The 18,802-nt window shown below is 34.7% G+C and overlaps 1 protein-coding gene across 11 annotated transcripts in view; it reads right to left on the bottom strand.

Annotated features, from left to right (window-relative positions):
- The window catches only part of LOC127837159 (uncharacterized), a 915,490-nt gene that overhangs the window by 203,524 nt on the left and 693,164 nt on the right, over positions 1-18,802 (bottom strand). The gene's annotated exons all lie outside the window — the stretch shown is intronic.

An 18,802-nucleotide genomic window follows, 5' to 3' on the forward strand; every position in this document is an offset into this window, starting at 1 on the left:
TCTATTTTCTTTTTAAAGGTGAATGGACTCTCAATTTTAATCACAAAGGAGGGAGGGGTGGAGTGAAGAGGGGTGTATAGTGTGGGGGTGTGGACATTGTTTACATTATCTTCCAAAAATGCGAAAAAATGCAAAACAAAAAAAATCGGGGTGGGGGGGGGGATTATTGGGTGCGATGGTTTGACGGTATTTCAAAAATAAAATATGAAAATAAATATTTGTGTTTTTTAACCGTTTCAAAAAAAATGGGGTGGGTGGGGTGGGGGGTGTGAGGGTGTGGTGGTCATTTGTGAGATGTTATTAAAAAAATAAAAATTAGGGGGGAGGAAGGGGGAGGAGGGGGGAGGGAGGGCACGGGGGATGGTTTGGGTGGAGTCTATTGTGGTATGTCAGGTAAGAGTAGTTTTGTCAAAGTATCAATCAAATCTAATCATAAATAAAGAAGTTATGGCAATTTTAGCAAAATTTAATAATTTGACCTTGAGAGTCAAGGTCATTCAAAGGTCAACGTAAAATTCAACTTGCCAGGTACAGTAACCTAATGATAGCATGACATTATTTGCAGTTTGAAAGCAATAGCCTTGATACTTTAGAAGTAAAGTGGATCGAAACACAAAATTTAACCATATATTCAAAGTTACTAAGTCAAAAAAGGGCCATAATTCCGTAAAAATGACAACCAGAGTTATGCAACTTGTCCTTTTACTGTACTCTTATGACAGTTTGCGAGTGTTTCAAGTATGAAAGCAATATCTATGATACTTTTGGGGTAAAGTGGACCAAAACACAAAACTTGACCATATTTTCAATGTTCTAAGTATAAAGGGCCCATAATTCCGTCCAAATGCCAGTCAGAGTAACATAACTTTGCCTGCACAGTCCCCTTATGATAGTAAATAAGTGTTGCAAGTATGAAAGCAATAGCTTTGATACTGTATGAATAAAGTGGACCTAAACACAAAACTTAACCAAATTTTCAATTTTCTAAGTATAAAAAGGGCACATAATTCTGTCAAAATGCCAGTCAGAGTTACATGACTTTGCCTGCACAGTCCCCTTATGATAGTTAGTAAGTGTTGCAAGTATGAAAGGAATAGCTTTGATACTTAAGGAATAAAATGGACCTAAACACAAAACTTTACCAAAATTATCAATTTTCTAAGTATAAAAAGGCACATAATTCTGTCAAAATGCACACCAGAGTGATCTAACTTTGCCTGCCCAGTTCCCTCATGATAGTAAGTAAGTGTACCAAGTATGAATGCAATAGCATTGATACTTTCTGAGAAAAGTGGACCTAAACGCAAAACTTAACCGGACGCCGACGCCAACGCCGACGCAAACGCCAAGGTGATGACAAATAGCTCATTTTTTAGCAAAAAATAGATGAGCTAAAAATGAAGATCAATGGATAGGAGAAAAGAAATTACCGTCTTGGCCCATGGAAGTGTTGAATTTTTATTGTAAAGAGCATGTGAAACAACATCTTTTTCATTTGGACACTTGTTCTTGGTAACGTCTATTATCGTCTATTATCGTTATAAAACAAATACTTAGGACACATGTATTAAAAAGTCCAATATGTTTAATATACCGATAGTCTTAGAGCCAATAGAAAGCACTGTTGGGTGAGTTTTCATGGTAACTGTCGATCAACTGTCAAATTCTGGTACACTTTTCTATTGATGTTTACCCATTATGACCCAAAAAGTGGGAAAATATACAGAGCGAAATTTAATGTTATGGTAGCAAGAACTAGTTGATTTCATTTCTTACAAATAAATTAGTAATATAATTTTATGCACTGTTTTATTACATAAAATATATAAATGAAATTATCACATGTAGGCCTACATAAATTAGAACATTAATGAATGATAAACAATTAAAATAAATATGTATGTTTTTAAAATGTGTTATTTTACAAATAATAAGCAAAATAGGTTCAGAATAAAAGCTTTATACAATTAAATTGTCCACTAATGTTGTAGAGCGTTGTCGGGTATTTTTTGTACCGTCTGGTATTTTCGAACAATCAATCAATAAGCTGTACAACATCAAAAATCCAGTTGTTTAACAATATCAATTGTCTTAGGAAGCATCTGCTATATCTGGTAAGTACTGAATTTTCTTTGTCTAAAATTAGACTTTCAAAAATAGCCAAAGAATAGCTTGACATTACGCAAGCAGAAAATTACGGTAAAGGAAACAACTTTCGTATGCAAGCATCTACTAAATAAAAATTTTTGATTCTTTCAAGATTTATTGTTCGTAATTTAGCGGCAACATTTTTAATGTGTAGGATAATTTCGAACCGTATTATCTTTATCCAGACGTAAAAACTCACTGGAAGTGTACTTAATATGAAGTTTCATTAAAACGTGAAATAAAAATAATCAGTATATTTGTGTAACCTACAGTACTTTAATATAAATGTATAAAATGTATTGTATTGTACATTTTGATTTTTTCGCTGTATTCAACAGTATTTCAGTCACATATAAATGACCGGTTAACCTACTCACACGTTAACCTGGGTAGGGTGGTTTACCCAGGGGTTTTCAGCCTTTATATATAACAGGGGCCTATTAAAGGCCCCTTTCCAATTGAAAATTTCTTTAAAAGAATGCAGTTTTCCCCAAAATCCTGACTTACACCAGCTTTTTTATTTCCCAAAGCAGTAATTTCAGCGAGAATTCTTCCCAAAATGAGCAATATCTTCCCAATATCCATAGGCTAGGGCCTCTTCCCAATGAAGCGAGGAAAACCCCTGTTACCTGTATTATTAATACTCATGCCAGTTACAGATTACTGCCCTAATGACTATATGAAAGGGGCGAGTGGTCTTAGAAGAAATAATTTCAATACCAAACCTCACATATAATGCTGAGCCTTAAGAATCGAACCTGCGATCCTCCAATTTAAAGGCTAATAGCAGGGATATGTTGAAAATATGTTTAGAAGACACTGCATAGAAACAGAATATAAAATAACACAGAAAATATCATCGCTGATTAGCATGTGTCAACTGCACAAACCAACTTTGGACAATCATTTACCGGCATGAATTAAGCGGGGGCTGCCCGGGTATGGAAAAACGCACCTCGTAATATATAATTTATAAAATGAGTGATCGATCAACAAATTAACATTTACCATACAGTAACAGTACACACATATTTATTAAGTTTTTAAAAATTATTTCTAAAATCTCATAATAAGTGGACAATTTGGCGTTAAGTCGTTTCACAATTACAGAGATGAGCCGTTTAGCCATGCTGTGGTCACCAACAAGGCTATATTCTTGCTACAGGCTTTCAATGCGTTATTTTTTTATATTTTGACCTTTTGTAACATTTAAATTAGTTGTACACATAACGTTGGTCATGACTATTGATGTTGATTGCATTTATTGCATATATATTATTCAAATGCACTATGAATTCTCAATACAATGCCGCAGTAGTAATTATTTAATCAACTATATAAAAATATCAAATTATTATAGATACCTGAATGTGTGGTTTATATTTTAAAGGTTAATTTAAATCCCATCATTGATATTACATGTTATTCACAATGTTGTTTGACGTTCCAAAATACCCGATGAGCGGTTCAGACTACCCGACACAATCTTATTTCACGTCCAAATTTTATTCATTAAAAGATATTGTATATAGAAAAGAACATAATGCTTACTTATTTTACATATATGCCATCAAACACAAACTAGTAATAACCAGATCAAAGTGTTGATACAATTAATTTTACTAAAATAGCTCAGGCGTTCGAATATACCCAACACCCTCTACATTCCCTAATCTAAATCTAAATATACAACGGATCCGAAACGAATCCTAAATACTTGTCTAGATCGACCTGCATGCTTCTCGAAATTATCCTACCGCAACCCAAATTCGACGACACCTAAATTCGACGATGTTCTATTTGTATTGATTAAATGGATGATTATGGTCTTGGAATCATTTTAAAAATAATACAGCCGAGTTTAAAATTATTATTTTGTGCTATTTAACATTTCATTATTTCTTTCATTATTTGCTAAATATTGCTTGATGTACCGTTACATCGTCGAATTAGGGTCACACTGGGATAATTATTGTCAGAAACAATGTCAGAAAATAATCGGATTCAATAAATATTTGTTAAAACAACCTCGTATAACTTAAAAGGCATTTATAACTTGTGGAAAACCTTGTAATTGACTCACCTTGTGTTTAAGGTTAAATTCGACGAGGTATAATAGCAACTCATTTCTGGACACCAGCCAAAGCTATCAGCCAAGGCTTATGTCACGTGGTTTATCGCGTAGGATCAGTTATTGTGATAGATCTTCATATCAATGCTCAATATCTTGCATGACGGTTACATTACATTCACCTCTGTGTTGGGCTCAGAACGGACTACTGTTATGAAAGCGTCTCATTTATGTCGTGATCATTCCAAGCGTTTATCATTGAGGTTACAGAATACTAAACAATCTCTTGCACGACGACTACATTGTATTCACTGCATTAAAGAAAACCATCTCATACCATGATATCGTATATAAGTCTTAATTAATTATTATAAATTTGATGTTTTTTTTATGTTAAACAACCAACATACATACACACGTCGCTTGGAATGATTTCATCTGCGTAAATGAACAAAAAATTAGTTCCAAAGAGTTGCATTAAAACTCGCAAGTTTTTGAACGATTTATCGTAAATTTAAAAGTCATATTTCTTAACTTAATGCATGCGATCTTAAATATCCAATCAAATATACATCGAATGCGTTTGTTCGGTTTTACCTATTTTATAGACAAAATGGCAAGCTGGGCATTTCGCAAAATTATATGTGAGAGCAAGGAACGACAACTCTGCGTAGAGATTGATCAATGCTTAGACGCTTAATAAACGGTGTTCTTGTAAACTTGTTCCACCATGGCAACAGCAACAACAACTATGTCAAAAAATCGCGGTAAATCACAACTTTTTGTATGTCTCCATATTGCGTTATATCATTGGCGTTTTTATGCCCCCTTATTCGAAGAAGAGGAGGTTTGCTTTGTTCTCGTACATTCGTGCCCCTTAACTCACAGGATCTTGAAAAAAAAATTGGTCCTTATATATATACTCAAACCCGGTTGAGTCGCGGGTCGTTTTGACTCGCGGTATTTCATAAGCGCCCTCTGGATTATGTTTGTAAACAAACCTGCGTGACCTACTTTTGAAATCTGACAGAAAACATCTTTTGCTGCCAGTATGAATAGATTTTTGGTAAGTAACTAAACTACCCAAAAACGATTTTAAACATCATTTTAAACCAAAATTATGTAAAAATCCATGTTAAAATGAAATTTCCCTTTCAACTTTTCACTTTTTAAGTTCGTCTGCTTGCGGTTGCTCAGGTCAGACACTACCAATAATATGATTATAGGTGCTACCTAATTTACGGGCAAAATCTTTTTAAGTTTTTTTGTTGATAACCATGCATTTTTAATAAATATATGGACATGATTGTGTTCAAAATATTATAATTGTTGCAATAATTAAGTAATGCATCCAAAAAAATCATTCTTAAAACGAGTAACATATTCCGAGCTTAAAGATCTAGCATCTTATTTTTATTTCTAGCCACAGGAATTAATAGCTGGTTCGGTGTCTGTGGTAAAGTGGATGGGGTGTCTGCTAAATTTAACTGGCTTAGTCACTGGGAGGTCTCTGTATTGATCCCTTAAGTGAGAGCATTCTTTAGATAACCCTAAAGACATACTATGGCGTACCATTTGGGTTGAAAGTCAAGTAAACCTACAAGTTAAAAAGAGAAATGTACGTCAAAGTACAATAATTGTACGTCGACATAAATATAAAATACACTTCGAAGTATATATTTGTACATCAAAGTACAATTTGTACTTCGACATACATGCTTGTACTTCTGCGCACACAGTTTTTGAACAGCCGATCAAAATACTGGTCTCTTGAGCCGCTTTTCCTTCAGATTTATTCATAATAAATGTTTAAAATCTCTTTTTTAATTGAGGACAAAATGAACTAAAATATCAGAATGGCAAAATAACAACACTTAGAAGTTTCAGGTATTTAATGCATTGAAATAGATTATATACAAATTTGAAGAAGATTCAATTGTTACCTTTTTAAAATTAAAATTATTCAGCATAATGTGAGTATTTATTGATCATGCGGGGCGGAGTATCACGACCATCCAGCGCATTACTGTGTAGAAAATTCCCAACGGTAACCAAACAGGTACCAAGCATTTACGGGATAAATAATGTATTATAACCTCCCCGTTGGTCGTATTTTGTGATAACCATAACTTGCATAAGTCAGAGGTTAATTCCGCCACGCCAGAACAATAAATACGCACAATATCTATAAGTTAATGGTCGATAGTCGCATAATTTGGTATAAATTATAATAATAATAATAATGTTTAATAAATACGCACAATATCTATGAGTAAGCGGTCGATAGTAGCTTAATTCGGTATAAATAATAATAATAATAATAATGTTCAATGTCAAATATCTCTAAAAGCAACAGACGTACGGTGTTTTTCTGATTGGCTAACACTCCAGGGTCGGTGAAAATTGTACGTCGAAGTACATTTCTCGTTCTATCTAGTAGGTCTTGTAGACTTTCGACGTCATGGTACGTCATATAGACAATAAGTACTGGTCCTACCCAGGAAACAGTTTGTTTCATCAAATGTCTCAAATCAACTTGACAGCTTGCTAAAGCAGTTGCATTTAGCATACAGTACACTGATTTAACATAATCAAAATCATGTGATGTGTCAAATCAATTTTGATTGACAAATTTGACAGGATTTTTTTAATCCAATAAGTTTTAGACTGTCAAATAACACACACTACGTATGGAAAGCCATACCTGGGGCTTTCGTCTGTATATCACTGACTTCATCAGAAGAATGATTTCTACTGTTGGGAAACGTTAACACCACTAATTGTCTTCTTATTTATTATCAATGTATAATTATGTGTAACAGCATAACAACATACTTGTTTTGCAATTAAAATATTTAATAAATACAGGTATCTTGCAGGTTTCTAATTTTCTTTCGCAAACTATTGTTGAATAGTTTAAATTTTGTCGCCATAAAAAAAATAGCCATTTTGTAGCAATTTTAAAATCACAGTCTAAACTGCTTACACTTAGCTCTATAGTTACAATTTGAATGCAAATATTAGAATGCATCATGTTATATCATCCATATTTTTTTATTGAAACATTCAAATTACACATAACACAGTACATATATAAAAAAGGTATGTGGTATTGTGTGGAGATACAAAACACTTCACATCATTTATTTGCACATAAAATAATAGTTACAAAATAAGTAAAACTAAAACACTGCCATTAACCTACATTTCAAGAATATTTACATATATGAAATTACAAAGTGGTGTTATTGTATTACCTTTTTCAAAATTAACATTGCTGGTTTTGTACAAGCCATAAAACATGTATCATGGATTAACAAGTAACAACCAATTTATTAATTTTACAATAGAACGGAAATCATATTAATGCATTATGCATTTAATAAACAAGCTATTTGCTACTGTTTAGAATTACACGATCTTACTAAAAATGATCACAGGTACTTAGTGCTTTTACATACTTGTGGTAAGTTTTGTATAACTAGTTTGACAATTATCGGCAGACACTTGTCGATATACAGACAAAATTTGCATGGGAACTTTCATATGTTTTAAGCATAATTGCCTTTAAATTGTTAATTTAACAACCCTTTGATAATGTCTGCACATTTGATCTTATTATACCTTATCTGATTTTTGTTTATAGATAGACATATATAGACTTTTCAAAGTTCTATAAAAGTTCACACATGTTCTATCCAAGTAAACAAACAGAACCAATAAAGATCACCACAGACAATAACTGTGTGTATAGCTTGGAAATTTTGATAGTTCGGGAATCCCTCCTTTGTTGATTTCTGTAAACCAAAACTGTTAGTTTTGCTGGATAGAATGGCTTGTATGATGCCCAGCTCTTGCCTTGGCAAAACAGCTTCTAAAAACGGAAAACCAACAAATATCTTAAAATTTGATCAATAATTCAGACAATTTATAAATGTCTTGTTTTTTGTTGATTTCAAATCTGGAAGATTTTTTACGTAAGATTGTGATACGAAAATCCAACGGTATCGGATTTTGTGGTTTTAGGCCTTAACTAATTATAGTGATATGTAATCATTCGGGTTATCGGTAAAGTGCGAGCAGACGAGGTGTAAATACGTTAAAAATTAAAGCTAAACGACTAATAGTTAGATCGGAATACCTTTAAATTTTGTGAATAAATGTGTTTCTGATGGATAACAACGACAACTTACCAGAATATTGCTCATGATCACACGTAAAACTTCTTTCTTAGAGCGAATGGAAAATGCGTCACAAATTCTGAAAAATAAACAGTAGGGTGTCGTTATTGAAATACAGCGAGAATACTGGAAGAATAGAGATGCCAACTATAATGTTTAAAACAAATATTTTTTTAACAAGCGTTTGTGATTTGTCAGGATAATAATAACAATAAGATATCGAACAGATCAAAGCAAATAAATTCGACAGAAATCTGAGATTCGGCAATATATTAAAGACGAAAATTGTGTTTGGTAAAGACTGTCACTATATGTAGTGAACCAGTCTTCGGCTTATACCCACTGAAGAAGAGCATTCAGGGGAGATAATTGAGTAATGACTTAATTCTGGAACGGTTGCGATGCAAAAAACAAATAATGCGATAATATTTAGTGTAATTCGCTACACAATTATAATGTCATTGAAATAATTTTTCCTGAGGTATGTATTTAAATTTGATTTAGCATATGTCAAAGTGTTTTTGATTTGTTCAAGGTCATAAATAGCATCGCGAAAATATATGTCGCGTGGCAATTTTTTTTTGAGTCGGATCCATATGTGGTATTCTTGAGTGATTTAATGTCTAAATTTCCATATGTATGAATGGTCAACGCTCGCTTCGCGGGCTTTTGCCCGTATTATTCTCTTTGTGAAATGGTTACACAACACCGATTTTTTAAAATTATTTCGATAGGTCAGGCTCTATAAACACTTCAATATTTAGCTAATAGATTTAAGGGTTGAGCTTACTATTTATTAATAGATGAAACTCAAATTGTTTTTCAGATTAGAGAGTCAAATCATAAGAAGAAGCCTTACAATAAGAACAACCTCAAGAGAGCGTTTGATGCTACGCTTGGAGGAATGTCCGTTTACAGAGCCTCAAGAGCGTATAATGTCCCGGAGTCAACCTTTAGGGATAGAACAAGGCAAAATGTTGACATTACCTGTAAACATGGAGCAGAAAAAGAGGAGAGAAAGTTGGCGGACCATATTGTTTTCATGGCCAATATCGGCTATGGGTATTCTGTAACTGATGTGAGGTGCATGGCTGCAGACTATGCCCGTTCTCTGGGGAAGAATGTCAGGGCCTAGGGGGAGCTTAGCTCGGATTGGTTCTATGGATACGTGCAGCGTTGGGCCCAACTTAAAGCTGTTAAGCCTCAGAAGCTTGGCTTACAGCGAGCAAAGACGGCACCAAAGGGCTACGATTGACCGGTACTTCGAGGAGCTAGGAAGCATTCGTCATCGCAATGGTCTGCTTGATGCCTTAGAGCGCATATGGAACGTTGACGAGACCGGGTTTTCGACAGAGCATTCGCCTCCTAAAATAGTCTGTGCGAAAGATGCTAAAGCCAAAGCATTGACCTCCCCACGCTCAAGAATGTCACCATGGTCGGGAGTATCAATGCTCTAGGCAACCATGCCCCACCCGTTTATATTTTACCAGGGAAGAGGTGGCAAGACTGCTTCATAGAAGGTGCGGTTGCAGGGTCCGTGGGGAAAATGTCTGACGGTGGTTGGATAAACAGGGGAATCTTTGAAGAGTACGTGACGAGCCATTTAGCGCGTTTTGCAGCCTTGAATGTGAACCTGGATGACAACCCAGTCACATTGGTTCTCTATGATGGACACAAGAGTAATCTCTCTCTGACACTGACAACATGGGTATCGGAGAGAAACATTATGTTGTTTGTTCTTCACCCACACTCCAGCCACCTCACACAGCCTTTGAACATTGGGGTTTTTGGACCTCTGAAGGCGTTCTACAATAGGAAATGCAGGGCCTTCATGCATGCCAACCCAGGAATGTCCATAACTACTAGAGACATCGCTAGGCTCACTGCTAAGCCCTTCACCAAGGCATTCTGCACTGAAAATATTACATCAGCTTTCAGGAAGTCTGGCATTTATCCATTCAATGCCAGTGCCATTACTGATATCCAGACAGCCCCATCATCTATATATCCCAATGCGCACATTGAGGAGAGCGATCCGGTATCTGAGGTGGTGGCAGCACCAAGGATTGAGAGCGACCCGGTATCTGAGGTGGTGGCAGCACGAAGGACTGAGAGCAACGCGGTATCTGACGTGGTGGCAGCATCAAGGACTGAGGGCGACCCAGTATCTGAGGTGGTTGCAGCACCAAGGACTGAATCTGACACTGCAACATTGTTTTTGAATTCAAGAAAGATCAAACAAGTTGTGCAGCGTCCTGAGAAGAAATTCATCCTACCAGTGAAGATTGTTGGGAATCTTCAAACTGAGGCGAACACTATTTCACTGCGCCAACAGCAAGTGAAGAGGGACTCAAAGGTCCAAAAATTGGTGGGAACACATAGGGCCAAACAACAACAACAGGAGCAACAGCCATCGAAATCTGGAATTCCAGCAAAACCAGGAAGGTCACTTACACTCGTTGATTATGAGTCAGATTCATCTCTTGAATGTGAAATAGATGACGTATGCTGTGTGTAAGAAAAGTAGTCCACCTGCATTGAGGAAGGATGTTTCGGTTGTTTTTGTGAAATGGGGTGAATGTAGTGTGTGTGCACATTGGGTACATCTGAGCTTTTGCACTGATGTACGTTTCTTGAGGCGAGCTTCTTCAGTTGTCCCCATTGCGCAGAAGAATAAATGAACATGAACAGTTATTTGAATATTGAGAATTAAAATTAGACACTGCTTGAACATAACTGTGATATTAATTTCATTTGATGGCTTAAATACCATATGTTCTAATTTTTATATACGTTATTGATTGTTACTTTGAATGGTATGTCAGATCTTTATGTTTATTCATGTTAAATCTAATATTAGTGTCGTTTAACCTATTTACCGCGAGTCAACCGGGAGGGAAAATAAACAACAATGGCGGACAGTGGTGTTGTTTTTGTTTATACCGCAGTTAAAATTGAAGGATTTTTGGTCATAAATAGGCTATTGTCCAATGAAGTTGAGTCAGATATGTTTGTCTTATAAATTATTTATCTGATATTTGAAGATGGTTTCTAGACGCAAATGAATATTCCTTAAGTACCGCGACTCACCCGGGTTGCAGGCTATATAATAAGAGTAAAGGTATCCAACGATGATTTCACAGGTGTATTGAATAACACAATGCAACAGCATAAACGATCAAACAATGCAGACAAATGTCGTTGTGGTTGCCAGCAGGAAGGAAGGGTCCATCTATGATAAAACACCTTTTATTTGATGAAAATCGTGCAAGTATATCCAAAACGGCCAAACGTTTCACAAATAGCACCCCAAAATGAAAGTGTTTAATTCCGAACGTCCAGCTGTCAGAAATGAATGAAGGCGATTTTCGGTCGATTTTTCACAATAAAATAAAATCATTGCTGTAGAGTCCACGAATGTTTTTCATATACTACGTTTGTCTTCGAACTACGGCGTTCTTAAGTCCCAGTTGAACGGTAAAAAGTCAGAAATTCAGAAGAAACAACACATTTAGTGTACTTTCACTTTCACGACCATCATTTTGAGGCAGAACTCGGTGTTAAGGACAGAGGACGTTTCCATTGGTTGAAAATAAAATTGGTAAACTTGTTCTATAATTTACGACTTATTCAACCAATCGATAACAAGATAAAAATTTACCGCGTTCCATCAATAAAAGGGATTCAGTTTGAAAATAAATATATAATATTTGGTGTATTTTCTACTTTTTCTGAATATTGTTGTTGTGCCGTTACAAAAGAACGACGTAGTTCGATGGCAAACTGAGTATATGACAAACGTACTTGGAGTTTATAGCAAAGTTCTTGTTAAAGTGTGAACAATGGGTGCTGGACGTTTCGTGCCACTACCAGTTCGTGCCACTGATATTTGTGTTGGAGAGCATTGAACGTTGCGTCGGTGTGAATAATAACAGCAAACTTTCGCATCTTTGATTGCAACATCGGTTAAATGTTAATACAAGATTGTTTTATTTCATGATTGTTTAAGAGTCAATTTACATGCTCAATACAATACATTAACAAAAAATTACATAAAACATTTTCAAAACATTGACATTAACCATATCCAAAAGTTAATGCATACAATCATTTTAACAATATCTAGATTGATAACATAAATATATTCAAACATTTGCAATAAATTGACATTAACAATATCAGAAGTGAATGCATACATACATTTTAACAATATCTAGATTTATTACATAAATATATTGAAACTTTGCAATAAATTGACATTAACAATATCAGAAGTGAATGCTTACATACAATTTAAAATGATTTAATACACATATACAAAAGTACATAAATATATAAACAAAAATACAACAGAATACTATCCTATCCTATAAATACACAAATCAGATATACAATGTATTGCATTTCAGAAGTCATCATTGTGAATTTTGTCCAATACACCTATACGTTATTATTCACACCTATCCGCCTATATATTATCAGTGGGACGAAACGTCTACCTCGTTTCAACACAAATATCAGTGGCATGAACTGGTAGTGGCACGAAACGTCCATAAACCTACCCGACCGAAAATCGCCTTCATTCATTACTGACAGCTGGACGTTCGGAATTACACACTTTCAGTTTGTGTTGCTGTTTGTGAAACTTTTGGCTGTTTTGGACATACTTGGACGATTTTCATCAAATAAAAGGTAATTTATCATAGATGGATCCTTCCTGCTGGCAACCACAACGACATATGTGTGCATTGTTTGATCGTTTATGCTGTTGCATTATGTTATTCAATACACCTGTGAAATCATCGTTGGATACATTTACTCTTATTATATATGTAAGGACCAAATTTTTGTTTCAAGTACCTGTGCCTTAACTATGCATTTCGCGCATGCGCATACAATGACAAGTATTTTTAGCATTGTATAACTTTTATATCCTCAATAAAATACTATTTCAGTATTAAACCATCTGAAAATCGTCTTTGTTTACATATTTACTTTTTTCAACTCATGAAGGTGAAGGCCAATGATCTGCATCATCCAGAAGATTATTCTCATTGGATTCGTGCTCCTCGCTTGACCGCATTCTAAATAATTCATATATTGTTTTTTGCCTTTCAGTCATTCTGTCTGCCATGTTGTCTGCTATCATTTTGTTTGTCATTCTGTCCCAAAACCCTAACCTTGGCTATAGTCTAAAGTTTGATAACTTTGCAATATTGAAGATAGCTAAAGAAACTTCAACGTACAGTTTATATAGTATTGACATACCTATAAAGTCACGCCTGTCAAAAATCATAAAAAGCGACATTTAAAGGTATGCTATTTAGAACTATATTGAAGATAGCAACTTCATATTTGGCATGCATCTGTTTCTCATGGCAGGGCCCTCAATCTATCAAATCTGCGGCCGAACTTCGGCCGCAGTCCCCCACCTGAAAAGTAAACTTTTTTACATGATATGTTCATGATACATATTACTACAGGGAGTTAAGTCTAGCCAGTATTTTGTCAAAACATTGCCGATTTAAATACAGTGTTTTGTTGTTATGCTCTAGAACACATGTTTAACTATAGATTGACAAAACAGGTGTGTATTTAAATATTTTCACTTAAAATATTAATATGTATTCATTAAGAGGGCCGATACCACGGGTACACATGCTAAACATATTTAAACTTCATTTTTCATGCACGAGAGGGCGAGAATACGATGACTAGAATGCCATAACTCAATAGTACGATGGCGACGGTGCAATAATACGATGGCGACAATACGATGGCAACCGTACGATGACAACAGTGCAAAAATACGATGGCGATAGTGCGATAGTACGATTGGGACAATGCGAGAGTGCGATGACAAGAGTGCGAGAATACGATGACTTGAGTGCCAGAATACCATGACAACAGTGCGAAAATACAATGACAACAGTGCGACAATACGATGGCGACAGTACGATATGACTATCTCATTGCCGCCATAGTACTATCGCACTGTAAACAAGCAATGTGAACTACTATATAATATTACCTACAAATATTTACAAAAACTTTAAAATACTTGGACAATGACATTTTTTTCTGTTCATTTTTTTACAGTTAGTATTAATCATCATCATCATCAATTGGTCGACAATAAATAAACTTCTGAATGTTTTTTAAACTAGAAATGGCACGGCAGAGGCCGACGTGTATCCCAACGCCAGTGTTTGAAATAGGTGTGCCCCAGGGTAGGTAATGGGGCCATGCATAGTTGAGATTGACCGTATTGTCATAAGAGAAGTTCAGTATCAATTAGAAGTGAATTGGTATAGAAATGAAGAAGTTATAGTAAAAGGCAATCTTGGGTTGGTGTGACCTATGTGGGCAGGGCGCCCCAGGGTTGGTAATGGGGCCTTGCATAGTTCAGATTGACCGTATTATCATAAGAGAAGTTCAGTATCAATTTGAAGTGAATCGGTGTTAAAATGAAGAAATTAAAAGTAAAATGCAATTTTGGGTGAGTGTGGTCTATGCGGGCGTGGCGCCCTAGGGTTGGTAATGGGGCAATGCATGGTTGAGATTGACTGTATTCTCATAAATGAAGTTCTGTATCAATTTGAAGTAAATCCGTGTTGAAATGAAGAAATTATAGTAATAGGCTATTTTGGGTGGGAATGGCCTTTGTGGGCGGGGCGCCCCAGGGTTGGTAATGGGGCCATGCATGGTTGAGATGGAAGAATTGTCATAAGAGTGGTCCAGTATCAATTTGAATTAAATCGTAGTAAAATGAAGAAGTTAAATTAAAATAACCCCAAAAAGGAGTGAAATTCTCTGACCTGGCCCCACCCCAAACCCCATAACTTTTGACCCAGGGGTCAGATCAAAATTCCAAATAGTGCAGGGTCGCACATATGCTCATAGCTACCATGTGTGTAAGTTTTAAGGTTCTAGTGCTAATATTGTAGGAGGAGATAGTGGCCAGGAAGGGCGTACAGACAGACGGACGGACGGAGATAACCACAATTAGCTAGAAATGTTAAGCACAATAAGAATAAGTGCCGCGCTTACATTCCAGGTCCCTATATCAAATAACACCATTGGGAGCATGTTTTATCCTTTAGACACATTTTTTGTTAGTTAATAATATCTATAGACATGTGTTGGTTAACTTGCATTTATGCAGTTATAGTTATTTCTGTACATATTTAGAATGTTTGTCTGAATATGTTTGTTGTTTTATTAGTGATTTCAACACCAGTGCGGAAAATGCGACGGACAAGGCTTTATGGGAAGACTAGGGTAGTATTAATATTAATACAAAAATTAATACTTTATATTAGTTTGATGATATAACTTGAAAACAGTCATTGTTTGGAGCAATATTAATAGACTTTTTAGACTCCTGAAATAAGGAAATATGTATGAACATATCACTTTATTTAGAAATTTCATTATATTTAATATTGTCAAAGAGTACAGAATGTTCATACTTGTAATGTTATTGTTTTATTTATTTTAATGACATATTAAGATAAAGGAATGATATGTTACTCAATTATGAATATAAGAAAGAAATGCTATCAAAATGTATGTGAAAAAGTTATGAAAAATCATTTATATTTATAGATGAAATATTGTTTAATTATAATTGATATGACTCTTCCATGAAAATTACTTTTTAACTTCCTACTATATCAGGTGAGTCCAGTGAATCCTAATGTCAAAATTGGGCGCAACATCAAAAAAAAGTTGGGCGGCTCATGCGGAAGGTGAGTGGTATATAAATCACAATTGTTTTGTGTTCTTTATAGATGTACATGTCATGTCGTTCCCGGAAATTTTGTATTTTTATGTAGATTTTTAATTTTACAATGTCTTCAATGATTTTAATTACAATCACAGTGAAAGGCCTGGATGTTTCATTTATGTCAATTTATCATATGAAATGTGTGTGTCCTTGAAGTGTTTAGACATATTGATTCTTGTTTAGAGGTCAATGACATTGCTGTATGAATGATTGACACACAGCTTTTAAGATGTTTTTTCAAAAACTGGAATGTTTATTCCAGGTTGAGCGCCTGTGTAGTGCCCCAGCTGCCCCTTTGATGGCATTCATTTCTATTAGTGCTGCTGGACTGATCGAAGTTTCTGGTTAATATTCTTTTGTTTTATGACCATGTAATGTTATTAATTACCATTTTGTTTCTGTATTTGTATGCCCCCTTTAAAAAAGGGGGTATATTTTTTTGGCCTGTCTGTCTGTCAGTCTGTCATTCTGTTTGTCTGTCAAAAAATTAAACAATATTAAAGTTTTGTCATAACTTTTGAAATATTGAAGATAGCAACTTCATATTTGGCATGCAAGTGTATCTCATGGAGCTGCACATTTTGAGTGGTGAAAGGTTAAGGTCATCCTTCAAGGTCAAAGGTAAAAAATGAAATAAAACTCAAAGCGGCACATTAGGGGTATTGTGTTACTGTCAAACACGTCTCTAGTTAATCTCTATTTTTAGTTACAGGGTCTCCTAAACTTTTGGATGAACTTAAAAGTTTAGCAGGAGGCGGCTTTTTTCAAGTGGTCAAACCAGCAGTCCAGACCACATCCAATCCTGGTTTGACTTTTGAAATTGATCCTTCTTTTTAAAGTTTTTTTTTGTTGCAGCTGTGTTTTTAATTTATTCATCACTTTTATCATAAATTTGACAACTTTCATTCTAAATTAATAAGCAAACTTTGACAGTGCAAATTATCATGTAAATATAGGCATTTCTAGGAAATTGTTGAATAGAGAGATGATAATCTTTCGAAGTTTAGATACCGAAAGTGCAAACATTAGCTAGCACTTCAGATGTTCGAGCCAAGCAAGATAAACCTATGTATATTCAACACAACTCTTAATATGTGTATTTTTTTTATTATACCATCACTTCCATGATACATATATATAGTAATTTGCTGTGCAGTTTTCCACATAAATACATTACTGAGCAAACATCTGCTTGAGGTTCTGTAAAATGAAACAACTATCACACATTCTAGTATCTAAAAATATTGGCTTGATCATTCGATCATTAACTTCAAAGCTATTGCCTTGAATGTTTAAAAATTAGTGATATACAATGTAAGATTGATTATTGATTTTAAAATTAGTCTGAGTTATTTTTAAATAAATATTGTGTACAAAAGGCAAGCTGTAGAACATTTTATTTAGTGTTTCTCATAAAAATCTTTTGGTTTTTCAATTTCATTAAAAAGTGTGTTTTTTAAGCCCCCTTAAAAAAAGGAGTATATATTTTTTGGCCTGTCTGTCTGTCTTTGTGTGTGTCTGTGTGTCTGTCTTCCTGTCCCAAAACTTTAACCGATGTTTAAGTTTTTTCACATTTTTTGCATTATTGATGATAGCATCTTGATACTTGGCAAGTTTTTATGTATGTGCATTTCACGGAGCTGCATATTTTGAGTTGTGAAAGGTCAAGGTCATCCTTTAAGGTTAAAAAAAAATAATAATAAAAAAATCAAAGTGGCGCATTAGGGGGCATTGTGTTTCTGACAAACACATCTCTTGTTTTATTTTGTATTTAAATAATTGTCAAATCTAAAAGAACTCAGTTGAATGTCTATCTGTTATGTTATTAGGGAAACTTTATGTAGGTATGTAATTGTGTTATAAATATGAAGCTTTCATACAAGGAAATGGAACATTTGGCAACTGACTTATTCATTTGATTTGATGACTTCGTTGATTCTAAGTGACATTTTGTTATTTAACACTTCAAGGATGAGCCTTTACCTGTTGTTATTGGACATGTTACTTTATGGTGTTTAAGGAAGAGGAGAACGTTGGTCATATGACCCCCAGCGGAAGCCGGAATATTGACCTGAAGGAATTCCCTTCTGCTCCCATTCAGCCAAAAGGGGTACTTTTTCATTAAACATATAATAGTTTATCTTCTTTATTTTCAGCTAATTTGAATAACATGCAGTGCATGGTCACATATCCACTTTACTCGTTAAATATGATATGTCATTTTTGTTTAGTGCCCCTGTTATGTTAAAAAACTGTAACTGCAGTTTTAATTATGAAATATTTATATTTTATCACTGCCACAACAACTATTTAAAAGTTAATACTTTAGATGATGGGAAAGGAAGGTTGCTGAGCGGTATAGACATACGCTCCGTACTAAAGGCATTTAGTGCGGATTGCCTCCAGGTATCTGTACTTTTCTTTACTGAATCCATAATTACATCTACTTTTTATTAAACAACTTTGTAAATAATTTTAAGATATGAGATTCGGTATTTTGGTAAAAACTGTTCCAAAATTATCAATTGCAAATCATGCTTTTTTGTCCGTACTAGGATATCGGAGCGAAAGCTTTTTCTCAGTAACTTCTGTATGGAATGTAATGAAATTTAA

The sequence above is a fragment of the Dreissena polymorpha genome, chromosome 7 (genome assembly GCF_020536995.1).
Source record: "Dreissena polymorpha isolate Duluth1 chromosome 7, UMN_Dpol_1.0, whole genome shotgun sequence".
Classification (NCBI taxonomy): domain Eukaryota; kingdom Metazoa; phylum Mollusca; class Bivalvia; order Myida; family Dreissenidae; genus Dreissena; species Dreissena polymorpha.